This window comes from Amblyraja radiata, chromosome 12, assembly GCF_010909765.2.
Source record: "Amblyraja radiata isolate CabotCenter1 chromosome 12, sAmbRad1.1.pri, whole genome shotgun sequence".
Classification (NCBI taxonomy): Eukaryota; Metazoa; Chordata; class Chondrichthyes; order Rajiformes; family Rajidae; genus Amblyraja; species Amblyraja radiata.
In genome coordinates, this window is record NC_045967.1 from 48,731,616 (window position 1) to 48,753,141 (window position 21,526).

The 21,526-nt window shown below is 42.1% G+C and overlaps 1 long non-coding RNA gene across 1 annotated transcript; it reads right to left on the reverse strand.

Moving 5' to 3' along the window:
* Positions 1-2,145: 2,145 nt before the first annotated feature.
* On the reverse strand, positions 2,146-20,837 carry LOC116979406. The gene is made up of 3 exons (XR_004413715.1): positions 20,826-20,837; positions 12,067-12,107; positions 2,146-2,180 (listed from the first exon to the last, which is right to left on the reverse strand). It is a non-coding gene; the product is annotated as an uncharacterized LOC116979406 (long non-coding RNA).
* Positions 20,838-21,526: the final 689 nt, after the last annotated feature.

Sequence of the window (21,526 nt, forward strand, 5' to 3'; positions counted from 1 at the left end):
TATACCTTTCTTGAGCATGTAACTTTATTTAATATATCCTGCCCGTGCATATATACGTCTTAAATAAAATATTTCCATTTACACAATTAATGCAAATAATAAAGATTTTATGTTTTTCTTTTCAAAAGATCCGCCCGAGCCAAATTCTGTCCATTTGCACATACGTTCAACTGGGACCGACCAGTGAAATTATAGAGTGAAAACAAGCTGTGATACTCTTGCTTTTATACACTGTGAGTCTTCACTTGAAGATGAGAACGACACGAGCACAAAAGAGTGAAGCATTTTGCTCTGTTATTGTGTATTCACACAGGCGATGTGACCATTATAATCTGTTCTGAGATGCCAACTATATATGTTTAAAATGAGATGAAACGATTTCCAGCATTGTACATTAGCTTCTCTCTGAACGCTGTTGCTAAACTGAAGTTGAAAGCTGAGGTTTTGTTGAAAGTACATTTGTTTAAAAACCAATTAGCTTTTCCCGTCTGCTGCACAGCGCGTTTTACAATCATCCCACTGGAAGTCTGCTAACTCAACTTTCAAGCTAAGTGTTCCCCATCCAGCGCATTGGTAAAAGAAAACCTGAAATGAGGAGTACATGATCCGGAGTTTAAAACAACACAATACTTGGGTAACTCGACAGGTCGGGCAGCATCTGGGGAAGGAACGGACAGCCGACATTTTAGGTCAGAACCCTTTCTTCAGTTCACGTTGACTTCTCAGGACACGTGTTTGTCTGAGGAAGGGTTCTGACCCAAAATGTTGCCTCAAGATCTATTTAGTTTATTGTCACGTGTAGCGAGGTAGAGTGAAAAGCTTTTGTTGCGTGCTACCCAGTAATTGGAAAGACAATACATGATTACAATCGAGCCATTCATAATGTACAGATACAAAATAAGGGAATGACATTTAGTGTCAGTAAATCCATTCCCTCTCCTTTGCTATCTGACTGACTGAGTTCCTCCATCACTTTGTCTCTTGCTGAAGATTTCAGCAGTTTTTGCAGTTTCCTGAATCTCTGATTGAAAGAACTTAATGGAAATGTAGCCAAGTTTACACTCTGGTCTACAGTCGGCCTAGCAGCCAGTCTGTAATGTGTTAAAGTATTCTTAGTTGGAATATGGAACTCAGAAGAACAACGGTATTCTGAAGAAGGGTCCCGACCCAAAATGTCACCAGTCTGAAGAATTAACCTGTTTAAAGATACAGCGTGGAAACAGGTGCTTCGGCCCACCGAGTCCACGCCACCCATCGACCACCCCAACATTAGTGTGTAAGAAAGAACCGCAGATGCTGGTTTAAATCAAAGGTGGACACTATACTGTTAACCTTTATTTAAGAGGGAGTTAGATGTGGCCCTTGTGGCTAAAGGGATCAGGGGGTATGGAGAGAAAGCAGGTACAGGATACTGAGTTGGATGATCAGCCATGATCATATTGAATGGCGGTGCAGGCTCGAAGGGCCAAATGGCCTACTCCTGCACCTATTTTCTATGTCTATGTCTAAATGTAGAGTAACTCAGCGGGGCAGGCAGCAACTCTGGAGAGAAGAAACGGGTGACGTTTTGGGTCCAGACCCTTCTTCAGGTCTGAAGACCCGAAACATCACCTATTCCTTCTCTCCAGAGATGCTGCCTGTCCCACTGAGTTACTCCAGCATTTTGAGTCTACCCCAACATTAGTTCTATGTTATCTCCACCATTGTGCTACCTGCTCTGCCCGTATTGAAATATCGAACCGTACTGAATCAAATAGTCCAACTTTCTGCAGAAAGTTTATTGACAGTTTCAGTAATAGTTTATTGTCACATGGTACAGTGAAAAGCTTTTGTTGCGTTCTAACCAGTCAGCAGGAAGACAATACATGATTACAATCGACCATTTCACAGTGCACAGAATCAAGTTCAGTGCAGGATAAAGCCAGTGAAGTCTGATCAAAGAGAGTCTGAGGGTCACCAATGAGATAGAGAGTAGTTCAGGTCTGCTCTCGAGTTGCGGTTGGGTGGATTCAGTTGCCTGATAAATCATTGGGTCATAATGATAGGAGTAGAATTAAGCCAATTGGCCCATCAAGTCTACTCTGGGCCACTTGATGGGCCAATTGGCCCAATTCTACTCCTACCATGATATTCAATCATGGCTGATCTATCTCTCCCTCCTAACCCCATTCTCCTGCCTTCTCCCCATAACTTCTGACACATGTACAAAACAAGAATCTATCTATCTCTGCCTTAAATACATCTACTGACTTGACCTCCATAGCCTTCAGTGGCAAAGAATTCCACAGATTGACGACTCTGATTAAAGACATTTCTCATCTCCTTCCTAGAAGAACGGCCTTTAATTCTGAGGCTATGACCTTTAGTCCTAGGACTCTCCCATGAGCGGAAAACATTCTCTTCACATCCATTCTATGATTGTGGATGATCAGCCATGGTCACATTGAATGGCAGTGCTTCCTCGAAGGGTCAAATGGCCTATTCCTGCACCTATTGTCTATTGTCTATCCAAGCCTTTCACTATTCTGTATGTTTCAATGAGGTACGCCTTCATTCTTCTAAACTCCAGTGAGTTTGACTCCGGACTGTCAAAGCTGCCACAGCCAGACATAAAAACAGCTTTGTTTCCACGAGTAGTAGCTCTACCCAATAACCAAAAGTCTGTAGTCTCATTTTGCTCTGGTATTTTATTTAATTCACATGTTTAAACTAATGTTTTATTATTAATGTTTAATGTTTTATGTGTCATTCTTAATTGTTACTGTATGTCGTGTTGTTACCTGTGAGCGGAGCACCAAGGCCAATTCCTTGTATGTGTCTATACTTAACCAATAAACGTATTCATTCATTGATTCATTCATTTGAGTACAGGCCCAGTGTTGACAAACGTTCTTCATAGGTTAACATACTAATTCCTGGGATATTGCCATAAGGTTGCCACAAGGGGGGGGGGGGGGAAAGATATAACCTGAAGCACCAATTCCTTATTTCTGAATAATAATCGCTCAGAGATGAGCGCCTGTGGACATCAAGTTTACCCTTCAGTCATCTCAGTGCAAATGGCAAAGAATTACTACTTGAATGAAACAGCGAAGCTTGAGAATTTGCACTCCAGCTTTCGTCAACACAAGCTCGTGAATAACGAAAATTAATTCTCCATGAACTGGTCTGCAGCTCCTAGCTGTAGCTGATAATGAGAGTGCATGAGACAGGAGGGATTGAAGTACAGGATCATTACCACTGTAGATTTATTCAGGGCTATCTTTTGAAACGCAAGTCTGAAGAATATTTTTGCTTTTAGTTTCATGCCCTCTGATTTGTATTCCATGGAAAAAAAACCATGCTTCAATATATATATATATGCAGTAACATCACATACAAAATTTATTTATGGTTAGTGCAAAATTTCAAACCGATTTTGCATGGGTTAGATAAATAAAACAAGTCAGTATCAAAGCAAAGGGAGAAAGGAACAATTGTGTTGTGTGAATATGGTGAACAAGGGAAAAGGGGAATATACCTGTGTTTGTGAAATATACATGGCTTTCCTGAATGACTTTGTTGCAGGTTTGAATACAGAATTACATAATTGAAATGTTCGAAGAAAAATCTACAAAATATACCACTTCTTTGAATGTACAGCATCACAGAATTAAAGAACTTCCACATAACTCTTCACAAGTTGGTATCTTATCTTGGGTTCTAAAACCTCTGACACAAAGTGCTGGAGTAACTCGGGTCAGGCAGCATCTCTGGAGAACATGGAAAGGTAACGTTTTGCAATCAGGGACCCTTCTGCTTTCGTTAGGGATCTTTGAGAAGCGTCCCGTCTTGAAAGGTCACCTTTCCAGGTTCTCCAGGGATGCTGCCTGACCTGCTGAGTTACTCCAGCACTTGGTGTCTTTTTTATTGTAAATCTTCATCTGCAGCTCCCTGTGGCATCATCATTTTGGGTTGATCATTTAATTAACAATCGGGAAGCCACCAACATGGATTTCCACCATTATTTGCTTTTTTTGGATTTTTTTTTTGATGGAACCTCTGAAACGTATTTGATTTTGCTTGCTTATTGGTTATGAAATGGATATGTTACCTGCCCTTGAGAATTATTCTTAGTTGAGTGGGAAGTGTCAGGGAAAATCAGAAATTAAAGATAAATTAGAATCTGTGTTAAATCCACAGGCATAGATGTGCTGGGCTATAATTATAACAGGGCAAATTTAATTTATACTGACATTATCTCTGTGACTGATAACAATGGCATTGCTAGGGAATTGTGGATGAATTGCTGGATAATATTATTAATAAGTTGAATTCCCATTGCACAAGTAGAGAAAGCTTACTCCAACTCTATAGGGCTTTGGTAAGATGACACCTGGAATACGATGTTTAGTTTCTGTTGCCTTATTATGGAGGTAAAACATGCATTCGAGGCGGATCGGATAAAGTTTTATGCCAGGGATGAAAAGTTTGTTTTAAGTGAAAGTTTTCAAGAATAGAAAAGAACGTTATTGAAACATCTGATTGTGACGGAGAACAGTGAGGTTAAATGGTGAAAGGATATTTACTTTCTGTAGGAAGGAACTGCAGATGCTGGTTTACACCGAAGATAGACAAAAATGCTGGAGTAACTTAACGGGACAGGCAGCATCTCTGGAGAGAAGGAATGGGTGACGTTTCAGGTCGAGACCCTTCTTCAGACTGAAACACACAGTGATACATTCCTTCTATCCAGAGATGCTACTTGTCCTGCTGAGTTACTCCAGCATATTTGTGCCTGTTGTCTTTGTAGTTGGGTTCGATTTCGAGATTGCACTGTCCCTGATGTGCAACCTATTTCTGATGAAGATAAGGATAGATTTCTGCATTCCTAAAGATGTGAATTTTAGGCTGCTTCTTGCCTGCCTGAGTTGAGCCATTGAATACATTCAAGGATGAGACCAATCATTTTTTGGATTCATGCAGGAATGAAAGGTAAATAAGCGACAAGCAGAAATGTGGACACAAAATGCTGGAGTAACTCAACAGGACAGGCAGAATCTCTGGAGAGGTACAGGAGTGAGAAAGAGCACACCTCCAGATTCAGGAACAGTTTTGACCCAGCTGTTATCAGGCAACTGAACCATCCTCTCACCAACTAGAGAGCTGTCCTGATCTACAATCTACCTCATTGAAGACCCTCGAACCCTATAATCGGACTTTACTGGACTTTATCTTGCACTGAACTTTATTCCCTTTCTCCTGTATCTGCACACTGTGGACGGCCCGATTGTAATCATGTATACCCTTTCCGCTGACTGGATAGCACACAACAAAAAACTGTTCACTTTATCTTGGTACACATGATAATAAACAAATCTAAACTGAAGAACATGGATAGGTGTGTTGTGAGATTAGATCAACCAACATTTTAATGAATGGCAGAACAGGGGCCATACAGTCTATTGATGTTTCTTGCATTATGTTCTTAACTGCTCTCTCAAGATGATACCCATGAATGGAGCCTGCATTAAAATCTTGTGACGGTGGTTCTCTTCTGCCACTGCCAAAAATAAATTGAGTTTCTTTCTATGGTGAAATTGCCTGTAAATAATCCACTTTTTCTTTGCAACATTGCAGGGATCTCTGTGAGAAAAGAAAGAGATCAGAGTTTGCTTTGTTCAGTAAAACTCTGATAACCTGATTGTTCTGAAATTCTGATGGCGCAGTATTTGGCTCATCAGTTGTTGTCTCCAGCATTCCCTTTAAACACACCAGGGCTCTGCTTCCTGTGCTGCTTTCAACTCACTCTTGTTTTGATTCTCATGTTCTATTTGAACTCGTGTTATTCATTGAAACATTTATTTTACAACTGTGCAACTCTGGAAAACTGAATTATAAATGGTTTGGGGTATTTAGTTTAGCTTAGAGATATAGGGCAGACACAGACCCTTCGGCCCACCGAGTCTGTGCCATCCCCGTACACCAGCGATATCCTACATGGGGACAATTTTTTTTTAATATACCTAAGCCAAATTAACATACAAACCTGTATGTTTTTGAAGTGTGGGAGGAAACCGGGGCACCTGGAGAAAACCCACACTGTCATGTGGAGAAACGTATAACATCTGTACTCACAGCACCTGTAGTCAGGATTGAACCCAGGTCTCTGGATATTAATGGGAGCAACATCCAAGAAATCTGCCAGTTTAGCATCACTGAAGACCCAGGGGCGGTGGAGTCATCTGAGCTATCAGCCACAGAAGGCTGTGGAGGCCAAGTGAATGGATATTTTTGAAGCAGAGGTAGAGAGATTCATGATTAGTACGAGTGTCAGGAGTTATGGGGAGCAGGCAGGAGAATGGGGTTGATAGGGAAAGATGGACCAGCCACTATTAAATGGCAGAATAGACTTGATGGGCCGAATGGCCTAATTCTGATCCCATCACTTATGAACTTTCACTATAATGAGTTGGAAAGTCCATTTGAAACAAGTATTTACCTTGTTTATAAGAAATTATCTACAAAAACATCTTTAAACAAGTGCAAGAAATCTATTTGCATGATTCAGGTTAAATGGGGAATTAAAATCATCCCACACATAAACATGTAATTGGCAGTTTTTTTTAATCAAGTGCTCAAAGTAATATATTCACATCGTCATTGATTTTCTTCTTAACAAACACTTCAAATGCTATTTAATCCATCTTAACATCCAAGTGATTTGAGCTCATCAAGGACAGGAAAGGAGATATAGAAGATTTTTTTCCCCGATTTGCAAATAGTGAAAAACATCAATAGTTCCCAGGCAATGGATTCAGCAAATTCTTTGTCGTGTCTTTATGCAATGTTCTTTCCTTCAAACACCAATTATAAATAAATTGGGTTTTACTTAAAAAAACACATTTTACATTGGTAAAACTCTTTTCTGGAGACATGGCCTTCATCAGTCAGTGTATTGAGTGTAGATGTTTGCAGGGTATATTAGTTGTATAACACATTGACAGGGCCACATTTATAGTAGTGGGCCATTCTTTGGAAAGTGAACCAACATGTCACACACGTGACCAGATGTCATCACAAAAAATTAATACATTAAAAGATTATTGTAAGAGGTTAATCTTATTCATTGCCATTTTCCTACCTGCAGAACTATAATGCATGTCCGCTAAAGACATGTCCGCATGTCTAGCTTTTAAAAATTCACGGTATTTTGTACACAGAGTTAGGGAAAAAATGCTTCCGGGCATGGTCACACACATGACCAGTCGTCCATGACCTCTGACATTAAACAAACATTGTCAGCATGACATATAAAAATTTCACTTGATAAACTTTGATAAAAAATATGAAATATATATATATACAGTACAAATCAATATACCTGGAGTGCTTTCAGAATTAGAAGAGATGCATTCCACAACTTTTCATATTTTTGGTCACACACGTGACCAAGAATGGCCCAGTGTAGTCTGTCGCAACGCAATCCTCAGACTTCAGCCAGAATGAGACCGTACTAGAGGCTGCTCTGCAGAATATGACAACATACTACCAACAGATGTCCCTGCGCCCAAACCCAACAAAAACGCAAAGCGCAGTGTTCTACCTCCGGAACTGGGATGCGAAACGTCAACTGCAGGTGCGATGGAATGATGTCTTGTTGGAACACTGCAAAGCCCCAAAGTACCTAGGTGTGGCCTCGATCGGACGTTATATCGCCATCATGTTGAGATAACCAAGGCAAAGGTCAACACCCGGAACAATGTCATCGAAAAATTGGCAAACAGCTCATTTGGAAGTGACCCAATAACAATCGTACTGCAGCCCCTGGCGCTCTGTTTCTCAGTGGCAGAATATGCAAGCCCCGTCTGAAGCCGCTCTAAACATGCACACAAGGTGGACTCTGCATTGAACACTGCCTGCAGGAAAACCACAGGATTCCTGAAGCCGACAAAGGTTGAATATTTGTACGAGCTGGCTGGCATTGACAAAACCATCTCGAAGACGTGATCGGGCAGCTGCAGTAGAACGCTTCAATGCGGACACAGACTCCCGTCACCCTTTGCACAATCACCAACGTGCCAAGATGCGCTTGATGAGTCGGAACATCTTCATGGAACTAGAGCCAACCGTACCAGGCACCAAAACCAAACCAAATGTTTCTTAAATGTTGTGATAGTATCTGCTTCGATTGATACTTAATACAGCCTAACTTGAGCCACTTTTAGATCGGAGGCTTGCTTACCTTCTGACTTATACCGGCACTTCTGTGATTTATGTCACTGTAAATTACTTCAGCGTGTATTCACTTATTACTGAATCAAACTGGAGTTGAAGCCAAAGAGATTCACCATAGCTTGCAAATCATGGACAATATAATATCCAGAGAAGTGGCAGAAAAATGCACTCCTTGAGATTTGACTTGAAACTGAAGCTACACTGATATTTTGTGTGGGTGTTGCCTGTGGCTAGTTTTTTGATAATCTGAACCAATATAGTATTTGAGCCAAATCGCTTAGCTCAGGTGAAATGACAGCACAAATAAATGTCTTCCTAATCACACAAATGCAGAATATAGTTGACTCTTTGGTATGCTGTTAACATAATGGAAGTCATTGCTAACATTATGTAATTTAGTTTTAGGAATGAATGTGCTTAGAATAATTTCTTCTTGCCTTGTGTTTGGATTATTCCTTGGCTTATGGGTGGAGATATCTGATACATGCTTCAGTTAATGAAAAATTGTGGACAACATTGTTATTTTATTATTTTGTCAATATTCTATTTGTTAGTATATGTTCTCCATTCATTGACTATATGAAGGGGTAGATCGGTTCAGCACGGGAACCTAACACAAGCTTGAACTCAGAATTAGATGAAAAGTTATACTTTATAATTTACGAACCTATCTCCAATGATGTATTATTAGTAAATCATTCCATTCTTTTTTTATCTTGACATTTGTGTTTTTTTCTCTTTCTTTCTTCCTCTCTATCTATAATAAAAAAAAAAAAAAACTAGAAGCAGAATCAATCCACAATTGATAATATTAATAATGTACGATTGATATACATGAAATGTTTTTACCATGATATGTGTTTGCTTCCAATAAAAATATTATTAAAAAAAAATATATATATTCTATTCCTAAGATAGACCCAAAATGCTGGAGTAACTCAGCAGGATAGGCAGCATCTCTGGAGAGAAGGAATTTGTGACGTTTCGGGCCAAGACCCGGGGGAAGGGAAACGAGATGTAGACAGTGATGGAGAGAGTTATAGAATGAATGAATGAAAGATGTGCAAAAAAGTAACGATTATAAACAAAGCAGGCCATTGTTAGCTGGTTGCTAGGTGAGAACGAGAAACTGGTGCAATTTGGGTGGGGAGGGATGGAGAGAGAGGGAATGCAGAGTTACTTGAAGTGAGAGAAATCAATATTCGTACCACTAGGTTGCAAGCTGCCCAAGCAAAGTACGAGATGCTGTTCCTCCAATTTGGTTTAAACCAGCGTCTGCAGTTCGTTCCTACATATTCTATTCCTAATTTGTCCTCCAGCTTGCACCTAATATCAAAGCTAATTATAAGTATGTGAAGGCTAGATGTGGAATGGGTAAAAACTTCAATCAATTATTTTTCAACTTTATTCACAAAATATAACTCCTAAAATCACTTTGCATTTATTGTCAATTAGTTTTCTGTGCTTGTTCATGCCAATAGTATGCTTCAGAACATTAGTTTCAGTGGGTGGAATAATTGGAGAGAAGATCATATGGTGACATTGAATGCACCTCTTACCATAAGACTACTCCCTTATTCATTCATGGCTGATCTATTTTTCCCTCTCAACCCCATTCTCTTGTCTTCTCCCCATAACCTTTGACATGTTTCCTAATCAAGAGCCCATCAACCATCACTTTAAAAATACCCAATGTCTTGACCTCCACAGTCATCTGTTGCAATGAATTCCATAGATTCACCACCCTCTGGTTGAAGAAATTCCTCCCCAGCTCCATTCTAAATGTACTTCCTCTTATTATGAGACTGTGCCCGCTGGTCCGACACTCTCCCCTCTACTGGAAACACCCTCTCCACATCCACACTGTCTTGGCCTATCATTATTCGGTAGGTTTCAATGCGATCCTTCTTTGACCAAATCTGAGGGGTGGATACTGTGCCTTCATCTCTGTGACGCCTGACATTGCTTGATGTTGTCTAATATTTGTAGCATTTTTACTTGTCAACATTATCTGTAGATGATACATTGCAACTTATATTGATCTTATTCCTTTTGATCAGGTCATGAGAATAAGCAAGGGCACTAGCCTTAAATATAAACCAAGCATCAATGGTCGACTAAATTGAATGCCTTGCCTAGGTACACGCCTTATTTCCCTTTATCAGGTCACAATCTTAGTTAGGTCAACAAGTATAGTTTGTTTTGATCAAGTTGAAGGGGAAGGCAAAGGGTAGTAGTTAGAAATGTAAACTATTTACCAATAGTCATCTTCAACCTTGGACAGTTTCTTCCGCTGTGTTAATAAGATAAGTTTAGCAACAATTGTTTTGGGCCTGGACAATGAATATCCTTCAGAAAAGATTTACAAGGATGTTGCCAGGACTAGAGGGTGTGAGCTATAGGAAGAGGTTGAATAGGCTGTGTCTCTATTACATGGAGCGCAGGACAATGAGGGGAGGTCTTAGAAACATAGAAAATAGGTGCTGGAGGAGGCAAATCGGCCCTTCGAGCCAGCACCGCCATTCATTGTGATCATGGCTGATCGTCCCCTATCAATAACCCTTGCCTGCCTTCTCCCCATATCCCTTGACTCCACTAGTCCCTAGAGCTCTATCTAACTCTCTGTTAATTCCATCTAGTGATTGGCCTCCACTGCCCTCTGTGGCAGGGAATTCCATAAATTCACAACTCTCTGGGTGGAAAAGTGTTTTCTCACCTCAGTCTTAAATGACCTCCCCTTTATTCTACGACTGTGGCCCCTGGTTCTGGACTCGCCCAAGATTGGGAACATTTTTCCTGCATCTAGCTTGTCCAGTCCTTTTATAATTTTATATGTTTCTATAAAATTCCCCCTCATCCTTCTAAACTCCAGTGAATACAAGCCTAGTCTTTTCAATCAGTCTTATAGAGGTATACAAAATCATGAGAGGAATAGATTGGGTTGATGTACAGAGTCTTTTGCCCTGAGTATGGGGAATTGAGGATTAGGGGACATAGGTTCAATTCTGGTTTTCACACAAAGGTGATGGGTGTATGGAACATGCTGCCGGAGGAGGTAGTTGAGGCTGGGACTATCCCGTTGTTTTAGAAACAGTTAGACAGGTACATGGATAGGACAGGTTTGGAGGGATATGGACCAAGCGCAGGCAACTGGGACTAGTGTAGCTGCAACATTGTTGGCCGGTGTGGGCGAGTTGGGCCGAAGGGCCTGTTTCCACGCTGTATCACTTTATGACTATGAATATTAGAAAAATTAGGCAACTGTAGAAAACCCACTCGATCACGGGGAGAACCATACAGATAGCACCCATGGTCAGGATTGATCCCGGGTCTCTGGCGCTGTAAGGCAGCAACTCTGGCGCTGTAAGGCAGCAACTCTGCCACTGTGCTGCTTGCTGTTTGATTATACTATGAGAATGTTGAAAAAAAGATGTGCTTCCATTGGAGACAGTGAAGAGAAAGTTCTTGAGGTTGCGTCTGACAATCGAGGGGTTGCTGTATGAAGATAGATTGAATCAGTTGGGCCAATATTCATCAGGGTATAGTAGAATAGGAGGTTATGTTACTGAGACAAATAAGATTCTGCATGGGTTTGCCTGGGGGCATGCTTATAGGAAGTTTCCTTCAATGTTGATAATCAGAACTAGGAGACACAGGTTTAGAATAAAGGCTACCTCATCTAAGACAGAAATGAAACAAAGTCATGAATGTCTGGAATTCTCTACTGTGGAGAACTGTAGTGCAAGAGCCATTGAATGTCTCTCATGTAATTAAGACAAGGAGCCAAGTGCTCTTATAAATTCATGTGATGGGAGATCTGTCTTTTCATCCTAACCCCATTCTTCTGACCTCCCCATGACTCCTGACACCCACACTGATCAAGAATCTGTCTATTTTCTGTGCCTTAAAAATAACCATTGACTGCATGTTCATTACATGGATAAGATAGGACAGGTTTGAATGGATAAGTGGTGGGAACTAGTGTTTCTGGGACATGTTGGCCGGTGTGGGCAGATTGGGCTGAAGGGCCTGGTTCCGCGATGTATCACTCTGTAACATGGCCTCCATAGCCTTCTGTGGGCAATGAATTCCACAGATTCACCACCCTCTGACTAAAGAAATTCCTCCTAATCTTCCTAAAGGAATGTCCTTTAATTCTGAGGCTCTGGCTGTTCCTAGACTCTTCCACTCATGGAAACATGCCCTCCACATCCCCTCTATCCAGGCCTTTCACCATTTGACCTACTAGTGTTTCTTCCATTTACACGTAATGGCACAATGTTATATTTCCACGCTTAATGTCACAACAGCGCACATTTACTATTGTCATCTCTCAATTAACAAAACTTTTTATGTTCCTTTGAGATGTCATTCTTTGAATTTTAATTTGTTTTTATATGATGTGACACATTTTTGATAATGTTGATGGTGGTTGACAAGTTACAGTGAAGGATGGTGATCGATTTGTACAATGGAACATTTGGATTTGCAGTCAAAGTAACTCAAATGATACCATTTGAAATCTACTGAAAAGTCCATGTCCATTTCAAGTCTGAGCTAATATTTGAACAAGTACAGAGACAATTGCAGCTGCAATGCTCTTGTGTTCTCATGTTGTTATCAATCTTGTTCCATTTTAATAAAATTCAAAGTTAGAGGTTATTTGTTTATTTCTAATTCTATTTCATTATCAAGTTATTATTCATAAAGCAACCTTGCATTTTTATGGATTAAGATGTAATGTTAAAATTGGGATGTAATGTTAAAATTGTACAAGGCATTGGTGAGGCCAATTCTGGAGTATGGTGTACAATTTTGGTCGCCTAATTATAGGAAGGATGTCAACAAAATAGAGAGAGTACAGAGGAGATTTACGAGAATGTTGCCTGGGTTTCAGCAACTAAGTTACAGAGAAAGGTTGAACAAGTTAGGTCTTTATTCTTTGGAGCGCAGAAGGTTAAGGGGGGTACTTGATAGAGGTCTTTAAAATGATGAGAGGGATAGACAGAGTTGACGTGGATAAGCTGTTCCCACTGAGAGTAGGGAACATTCAAACAAGGGGACATGACTTGAGAATTAAGGGACTGAAGTTTAGGGGTAACATGAGGGGGAACTTCTTTACTCAGAGAGTGGTGGCTGTGTGGAATGAGCTTCCAGTGAAGGTGGTGGAGGCAGGTTCGTTTTTATCATTTAAAAATAATTTGGATAGTTATATGGACGGGAAAGGAATGGAGGGTTATGGTCTGAGCACAGGTATATGGGACTAGGGGAGAATACGTGTTCGGCATGGACTAGAAGGGTCGAGATGGCCTGTTTCCGTGCTGTAATTGTTATATGGTTATATGTTATATGGTTAAGAAAGGAATACAAGTTTTATGTTGATAGATTCTCACAGTATAATCAAACAGCAAGCTGAAGAAGGGTTTCGATCCAAAACGTTGCCTATTTCCTTCGCTCCATAGATGCTGCCTCACCCGCTGAGTTTCTCCAGCATTTTTGTCTACCTTCGATTTTCCAGCAGCTGCAGTTCCTTCTTAAACTCTATGTTGATCTGATTGTTTTCATCAGATCAGAATATCTCATGCTGATCTCAGCATCAATTGGTATCAGCCAATCCATTGACCTTGAAGTGGCATTGTGATTGCAATGAACAAAATGTAATCACTAATTTGTACACAGGAAGATCTCATCCTGACAAATATTTAAGGTCGGTATTTCCTTCAGGAAATTGAGATTCAAATTAGCTTTAGAAGAGATTAATTAATAGATAATTAAAAAGTGGCGGCATGTTGGCGCAGCGGTAGAGTTGCTGCTTTACAGCGCCAGAGTCCCGGGTTTGATCCCACCCACGGGTGCTCTCTGCGTGGAGTTTGTACGTTCTCCCCGTGACCACATGGGGTTTCTCCGGGTGCTCCGGTTTCCTCCCACACTCCAAAGATGTGCTGGTTTGTAGGTTTCTTGGCCTCCATAAGTTGTCAATTGTCTCTAGTGTGTAGGATAGTGCGAGTGTACGGGGTGATCGCTGGTCAGCGCGGACTCGGTGGGCCGAAGGTCCTGTTTCCAAACTGTATCTCTAAAACAAAGATAGGTAGAATCTGTTGGATGGACATCGGGAACTGTGGGCATATGACAGGATGCACAACAAAGCCAGATGTCATTGGGAGCAGGTACACAAAATTGCTGGAGAAACTCAGCGGGTGCAGCAGCATCTATGGAGCGAAGGAAATAGGCGACGTTTCGGGCCGAAACCCTTCTTCAGACTGATGGGGGGGGGGGGGGGGGGGGGAGGGAGGGAAAAGGGGAGGGGGGGGAGCCCGAGGGCGGGCGGATGGGAGGGTGGGAGGAGACAGCTAGAGGGTTAAGGAAGGGGAGGAGACAGCAAGGACTAGCAAAATTGGGAGAATTCAATGTTAATGCCATCCGGACGCAAGGTCCCCAGACGGAATATGAAGTGCTGTTCCTCCAATTTCCGCTATTGCTCACTCTGGCAATGGAGGAGACCCAGGACAGAGAGGTCGGATTGGGAATGGGAGGGGGAGTTGAAGTGCTGAGCCACCGGGAGGTCAGGTTGGTTATTGCGGACTGAGCGGAGGTGTTCGGCGAAACGATCGCCCAACCTCCGCTTAGACTCGCCGATGTAAATCAGCTGACATCTAGAGCAGCGGATGCAGTAGATGAGGTTGGAGGAGATACAGGTGAACCTTTGTCGCACCTGGAACGACTGCTTGGGTCCTTGAATGGAGTCGAGGGGGGAGGTGAAGGGACAGGTGTTGCATTTCTTGCGGTTGCAACGGAAAGTGCCCGGGGAGGGGGCGGTGTGGGAGGGAAGGGAAGAATTGATGAGGGAGTTGCGGAGGGAGCGGTCTTTGCGGTCATTGGGAGCATTCTTGTCATAACCTTGTCGTTCTATGGGAGCTTCGTCTCTCTGCAATGTGCAATGTTCTTGGGTTGGGCATAGAAAACAGTCTTTGCTGTCCTTGATATAATAGTTACCTGTCCCAGCCAGTAATGATTGTTGGCATCCTTTGTGAGCTGCATGGACTGCAGGCTGTTTTATTTTCAAGCCACTGTTTCCAAGAGCTTCGTTGAAATGACAAAGGTGGAACCTGTTTAATCTCGGCTCTTGCTCGGAGAATGTGACTCAGATCTCAACACTGTAGACAAGTCTGAGGACACAGTGCTGACGAGACTCTGCATTCAGGCTTTGCAAATTGCCGTGACAATTGCAAAGAACAGATTTGTCAAAGAACACACAAAACAGTATTGCACAGGATCAGGTCCTTTGGCCCACCATGTACGTACTGAACTTTACATCAAGTTAAACTCATTTCCTCTGCTTGCACATGATCCATATCCCTCCCTTCCCTACATAGCCACTTCTCTATTTTTTTTATTTTTTTTTATTTAACCTTTATTTAACCAGGATAAGTCTCATTGAGATTAAAAATCTCTTTTACAAGAGAGTCCTGGCCAAGACAGGCAGCAGCACAGTTCCACAGTTGCAGACAATAATTTAAAAAAACAACAGAGAACATATAAATAGAGTCACAATCAGATTCAAATTCAGCAGGGGTATTAAAATTAACAGCAGACTCAGCAGAGCCTGGGCCTGGGTTAGGTTGAACATTCCCTGAAATCATACAGACACAGTTAGAGACAGGAGGAGACGTGTGCTGCCATCTTGGATTTTTGCCACAGAAGATGTCGAGACGGTGCAGGTTTGGAATTCCTCCCACACCACACAAAAGCCAGACCGGCCCGGTCAGCACCGGCGAGGCAGTAAGGGGGGGGGGGGGGGGGGGGGGTGCTGTTCTGGATGCAGGTGTCAAAGTCCAGAAAGATTTTCTCCCCTCTTTTGGTGCGCTAGTTTCATGGCAGGTTGCCAGCCACAGTTGTGGGAGCTCGGCAGTTAGTTGATAAGACTGCTCGCAGTCCCAAAACAAGCAGAAACTTTTAAAATAAATCTCTGCAGCGTCGCAGCGATACTCCAAGATGTTAAAGGTTCCGCTGTGCCTCCTCCGAAGTCCAAAAAGATGTTTAAATTCACTCCCTTTTGTGTCTGGACGGGAGCTCCGCAACACCACACCTCTCTGCTGCCACACCTCCTGAACTCTAACCAAAAGCTGAAATACCACCACCATATCAGCCTCCACCACCACTCCTGGCAGAGCATGCCAGGTACCCACCAATCTCTGTCTAAATATTTTGCCCTTCACATCTCCTTTAAACTTTGCCCCTTGCACTTTAAACCGATGCCTTCAAGTCTTTGACATCTCCACCTTGGAATAAAGGTTCTGACTGTCCACTCAATCTATTCCTCTCATTTTATATATTTCTGTTAGCTCTTCTCAACCTCAGATGCTCCAGGAGAAACAATTGAGGATTTTCCAACCTCCTCTTACAGCTAATACCTCCTAACCCAGGCGGTAATCTGGAACACCATTCTGCAACCTCGGCAAAGCCTCCAATATCCTTCCCACGATGGGGTGACCAGAACTGGATGCAATACTCCAAATGCAGCCTAACCAATGTCCGATAATGCTGCAAGATGACTTCCTGATGCTTATTCTCAACGCGCCGACCGATGAATGCAAGCAGACCTTACGCCTTCTTAATACTCTCTCAACCTGTGTTGCCAGGTGGGAGAATCTTTGCTGATTTTACAACAAGATGAAGTGGAGAGGGTTGAGCTGAATTAGCTCAGGGCTCCTCTCGATCAGTGCCAGAGTTTCAATTTTCATCTGGATTCTGGGAAGGATGTTAATATCTTTTTACATCGAGATTTCACTTAGACTAATTGCCAAACCAGAGAATGCATGCATTAGTGAGCCAGTTTATCATGATCTATAATTCACCAGGTGAATTAGAAATGAATGTAGCATCATTTGTGAACCTTCGAACCTAAATAACGAGCTGGGTGAAAGCTTTTAATCTCAAAACGCTTTGAGATGAGCAAGCAGCCATCCATTTTGATTTAATTAGTATGACATATGTATTGGTTCAAAAAGAATTCCAGTGAAGAATGGAGCTGTTATCAAATCTGGTCGGAGCCGAGAAGACGCTCGGCTTCTTTCCAATATCAAAACTGCACTCCAATGACGCTTACTTCTCATTCTGCTTGGCTACTTTCAACCCTTTGTGGACCACCTTCAGTTTTAGTTAGTGATCCGGCGCAAAAACAGACCCTTCGGTCCACCGGGTCCGCGTCGACCAATACTATCCCTAAACACTAGGGACAATTTTTATACAATTTCTTACCAAAGCCAATTAACCTATAAACCTTTACCTCTTTGGAGTGTGGGAGGAAACCTGAGCTCCCAGGGAAAACCCACGTTGTCACAGGGAGAACGCACAAACTTCATACAGACACCGCCCGTGGTCAGGATTGAACCTGGGTCTCTGGCGCTGTAAATGAATACATTTTATATTAAATACATTTTATTAACCAAGTATGTATACACACATGGAATTTGCTTTGGTGCTTTGCTCGCAAGTTAATAACACGATATAAAGTAACCAATTAAGAATAAGACATTATAATTTGTACATGTGAAGAATGAAGTAAAATACCAGAGCAAAAGGAGGCTACAGACTTTTGGCTGTTGAGCTATAGCTCGTTGAAAAAAGCTGTTTTTATATCTGGCTGTGGAGGCTTTGACAGTCCGGAGTTGCCTCCCAGAGGGAAGTGATTCAAAGAGTTTGTGGCCAGGCTGAGGGGGTTCAGAGATGATCTTACCCGCTCACTTCCTGGCCCTTGCAGTGTACAGTTCGTCGATGGGGGAAGGTTGCTGTCAATAACCTTCTCGGCTGATCGAACGATGCGCTGCAGTCTCCGGATGTCGTGCTTGGTGGCTGAGCCAAACCAGACCATGATGGAGAAGGTGAGGACAGACTCTATGATGGCGGTATAAAACTGGACCATCATTGCCTGTAACGCAGCAATGCTACTGCTGTGCCGCCATGGGTTATTTTCAAGGCTTTCCACCAAAGCCAACCTTTAGTATATCCAACAGCCCAGTTTATGGGGGAAATGATGAGAATTTTGTTTTGGAGTTATTCCTGTAATGACCTTCAATCTTCAGTTTACATTTTGCTCTGTCCTGAAATCTTCGAAGATTTAAAGTAAAGCCAACGTTTGGTTACGATGACAAGCTGCACTGAAAAGTCAGGCAGAAATCCTTCACCCACTAAATAATTCTCCCATCCCGAGAAACAGCCCACTGAATATCAATCTGGTGCTTAGAGGTAATACTCTGGGTTGCACTTGTTGGGGCAGCATGATTCGCAAGGTACTGTGGATGGATAAAAGGCTGAAGTGACACGAACATCAGGTAGAATAACAAACAAAATGAACAATATTTAGGGGAAAAGCTGCTGTCGATAAACAGAATTCAACTGGTCGAGGGAAAGAGTGCAGGTCAGATGAAATAGCCAAGCAAGAAGATCTGTCAAAGCATAATCTGCAGTTAGACACAAAACCATATCTGTGATTAGACACAAAATGCTGGAATAACTCAGCGGGACAGGCAGCATCTCTGGAGAGAAGGAATGGGTGACGTTTCGAGTCTATAGTTGAATGAATGAATGAATACGTTTATTGGCCGAGTATTCACATACAAGGAATTTGCCTTGGTGCTCCACCCGCAAGTGACAACATGACATACAGTGACAGTTAGGAATGACACATAAAACATTATTAATAAAATATTATTGATTAAACATGTGAATTAAATAAAATACCAGAGCAACATTGCACTGAACTAATTCCATAGATAAAGTCCAATATCAGCGATGGGGTAGTGATGGATGGCACAGTACCCTAGCTTATGGTAGTACCGTTCAGAGGCTTGATAACAGAGGGTTCCTGCATCTGCTAGATCTTTATTTCTCTAAATTTCTATATCTTCGGCTGACGGGAGCGGGGAGAAATAGGAATGATAGGTGTGAGACGTCTTTGATTATATTGGCCTCTTCCAAAGTTGCTTCAAGAAACCCTGCAGAAGTGCTTTATTTCCATTTTTAAAAATGGCAATGTTTCATCCACTGCAAATTTAATTTGGTTTTAGAGATACAGGGCGGAAACAAGCCCTCTGGCACACCAAGTCCGTGCCGACCAGCGATCCCCGTACACTAGCACTATCCTACACACACGAGGTCAAAATGTACAAGTTTACCAAGCCAATTAGCCTACAAACCTATATTTCTTTGTAGTGTGGGAGGAGACCAGAGCACCCGGAGAAAACCCACGCAGTCATGAGGAGAACATAGGAACCCTGTGCAGACAGCACTCGTAGTCTATAGTTGAGCATTCGGCCCAGTCAGGCTCGAAGGGCCGAATGGCCTACTCCTGCACCTAATTTCTATGTAGTCAGGCTTGAACCCAGGTCTCTGGTGCAGCAAGGCATCAACTCTACCGCTGCGCCATCGTGCTGCCCATATGAAATATTAAATCATCCTATTGCCAGTTTTGGAGAACTATGTTTTGCTCAGTTCTCTACGCTATTTACTGGAATAAACTGCTGTCTAATTCATTGGCAATGAATTGAGGCTATCACGCCTTGGCTGTGTCCCAAAGTTGATTGTGGTTTGACACAGTTACTGTATGTCAATGGTGCTGAATTACATCAGCAATTTGCCATGATCAATTTACTTTGAATGTATTCCTCATTTATCAGCCTGTATAACTGCTGACAAACAAAATGTATGCATAATTTTCTCATCTACATTATTCTGGACATCATCTCATCTGTGCATATGCTTATCATTTTTTAACAAATATCAATTTGACTCAATTCATTCATATCTGCAGTGACATTGAAGCAGCCTCCATAGTTAGGGTCATAGATACCTACAGCATGGAAACAGGCCTTTTAGCCCAACTTGCCCACACTGGCCAACATGTCCCATCTCCACTAGTCCCACCTGCCTGCGTTTGGCCCATATCCTTCGAAGCCTGTCCTAGCCATGCACCTGTCTAATTGTTTCTAAGAAATTGCGATAATCCCTGCATCGACTACCTTCTCCGGCAGCTCATCCCATATACCCACCACCGTCTGTGTGAAATAGTTACCCCTCAGATTTCTATTGAATGTGCAATGTCTTGTACATTCACTCACAAGATTTTCCAGACTTATTTAAAATTCTCACTGCGGTTCTCTCCAGGAACACTGTCTTAATGGTGGCACTATGGCACAGCGGAAAGAACCGCTGTTGGAAGGTTCTATCTTTACACCTGTTGCTGTCTGCGTGGAGTTTGCACACTCTTCCTCTGACTGCATGGGTTTCTCCTGGGTGCCCCAGTGTCCTCCCACATCCCTCTGTTTAAATCACCCCTCATGATTCGGCGAGTGGGAGAATCCGGGGAATTTTAGTGGGAATGTCGGGAGAGTAGGTTGAGGGAAAATCTGCAGGGTGTGGGGATTGCTCTCTGACCCAGTATAGCCTGGATACTCCATGATTACATTTAAGTTAAATTCACACGGTTATGCTGGTGGAACATGGACCATGTGCAAGCAGAGGGGATTAGTTTAACTTCACAAATTGACAAGTTATAGGAGTAGAATTAGGCCATTCAGTCCATCGAGTCCACTCCTCCACTCAATCAGGACTGATCTCTGCCTCCTGATCCAATTTTCCTGCCTTCTCCCCATAACCCTTGACACTCGTTCTAATCAAAAATTTGTTTATCTCTGCCTTAAAAATATTCACTGACTTGGCCTCCACAGCCCTGTGTGGCAATGAGTTCCACAGATTAACTACCCTCTGACTAAAGAAGTTCCTCCTCATCTTCTTTCTAAAAGAGCACCCTTTATTTCTGAGGCTATGAACTTGGCATCACGTTTGGCACAAGAGTCTGCGCCTGTACTGTGCTGTTCTATATTTGTAAAATGTAATATTAAATGTAATAGTAAATGATGCAGCAATTGAAGCCCTGACTTTTATTTCGCTTGTCAGGTATTGCACAAATGAAATAGACGCGGCTGTTGTTTGACCAAGCTGACCATTGCTAAATCTGGGGGCACAATATCATATGCATATGCTGATCATAACCTGGATTGACTTGTTTCCCAAAAGACTCTTCCACCCATGAATAAATGCATAATATGAATAGCTATTGAGCTATTCAGGAAACTTCTAGATTGTTTTTAGAAGGCCCTCACTCAGTCCTTGGGGAAGCTGTAAAAAAGGCTCTGTGATTCCTTTCCAAAGTTTCTTAAGTTCATAGCTCATAAGTTATAGGAGCAGAATTAGGACATTTGGCCCATCAAGTCTACTCCACCATTCAATCATGGCTGATCTTTCTTTCCCT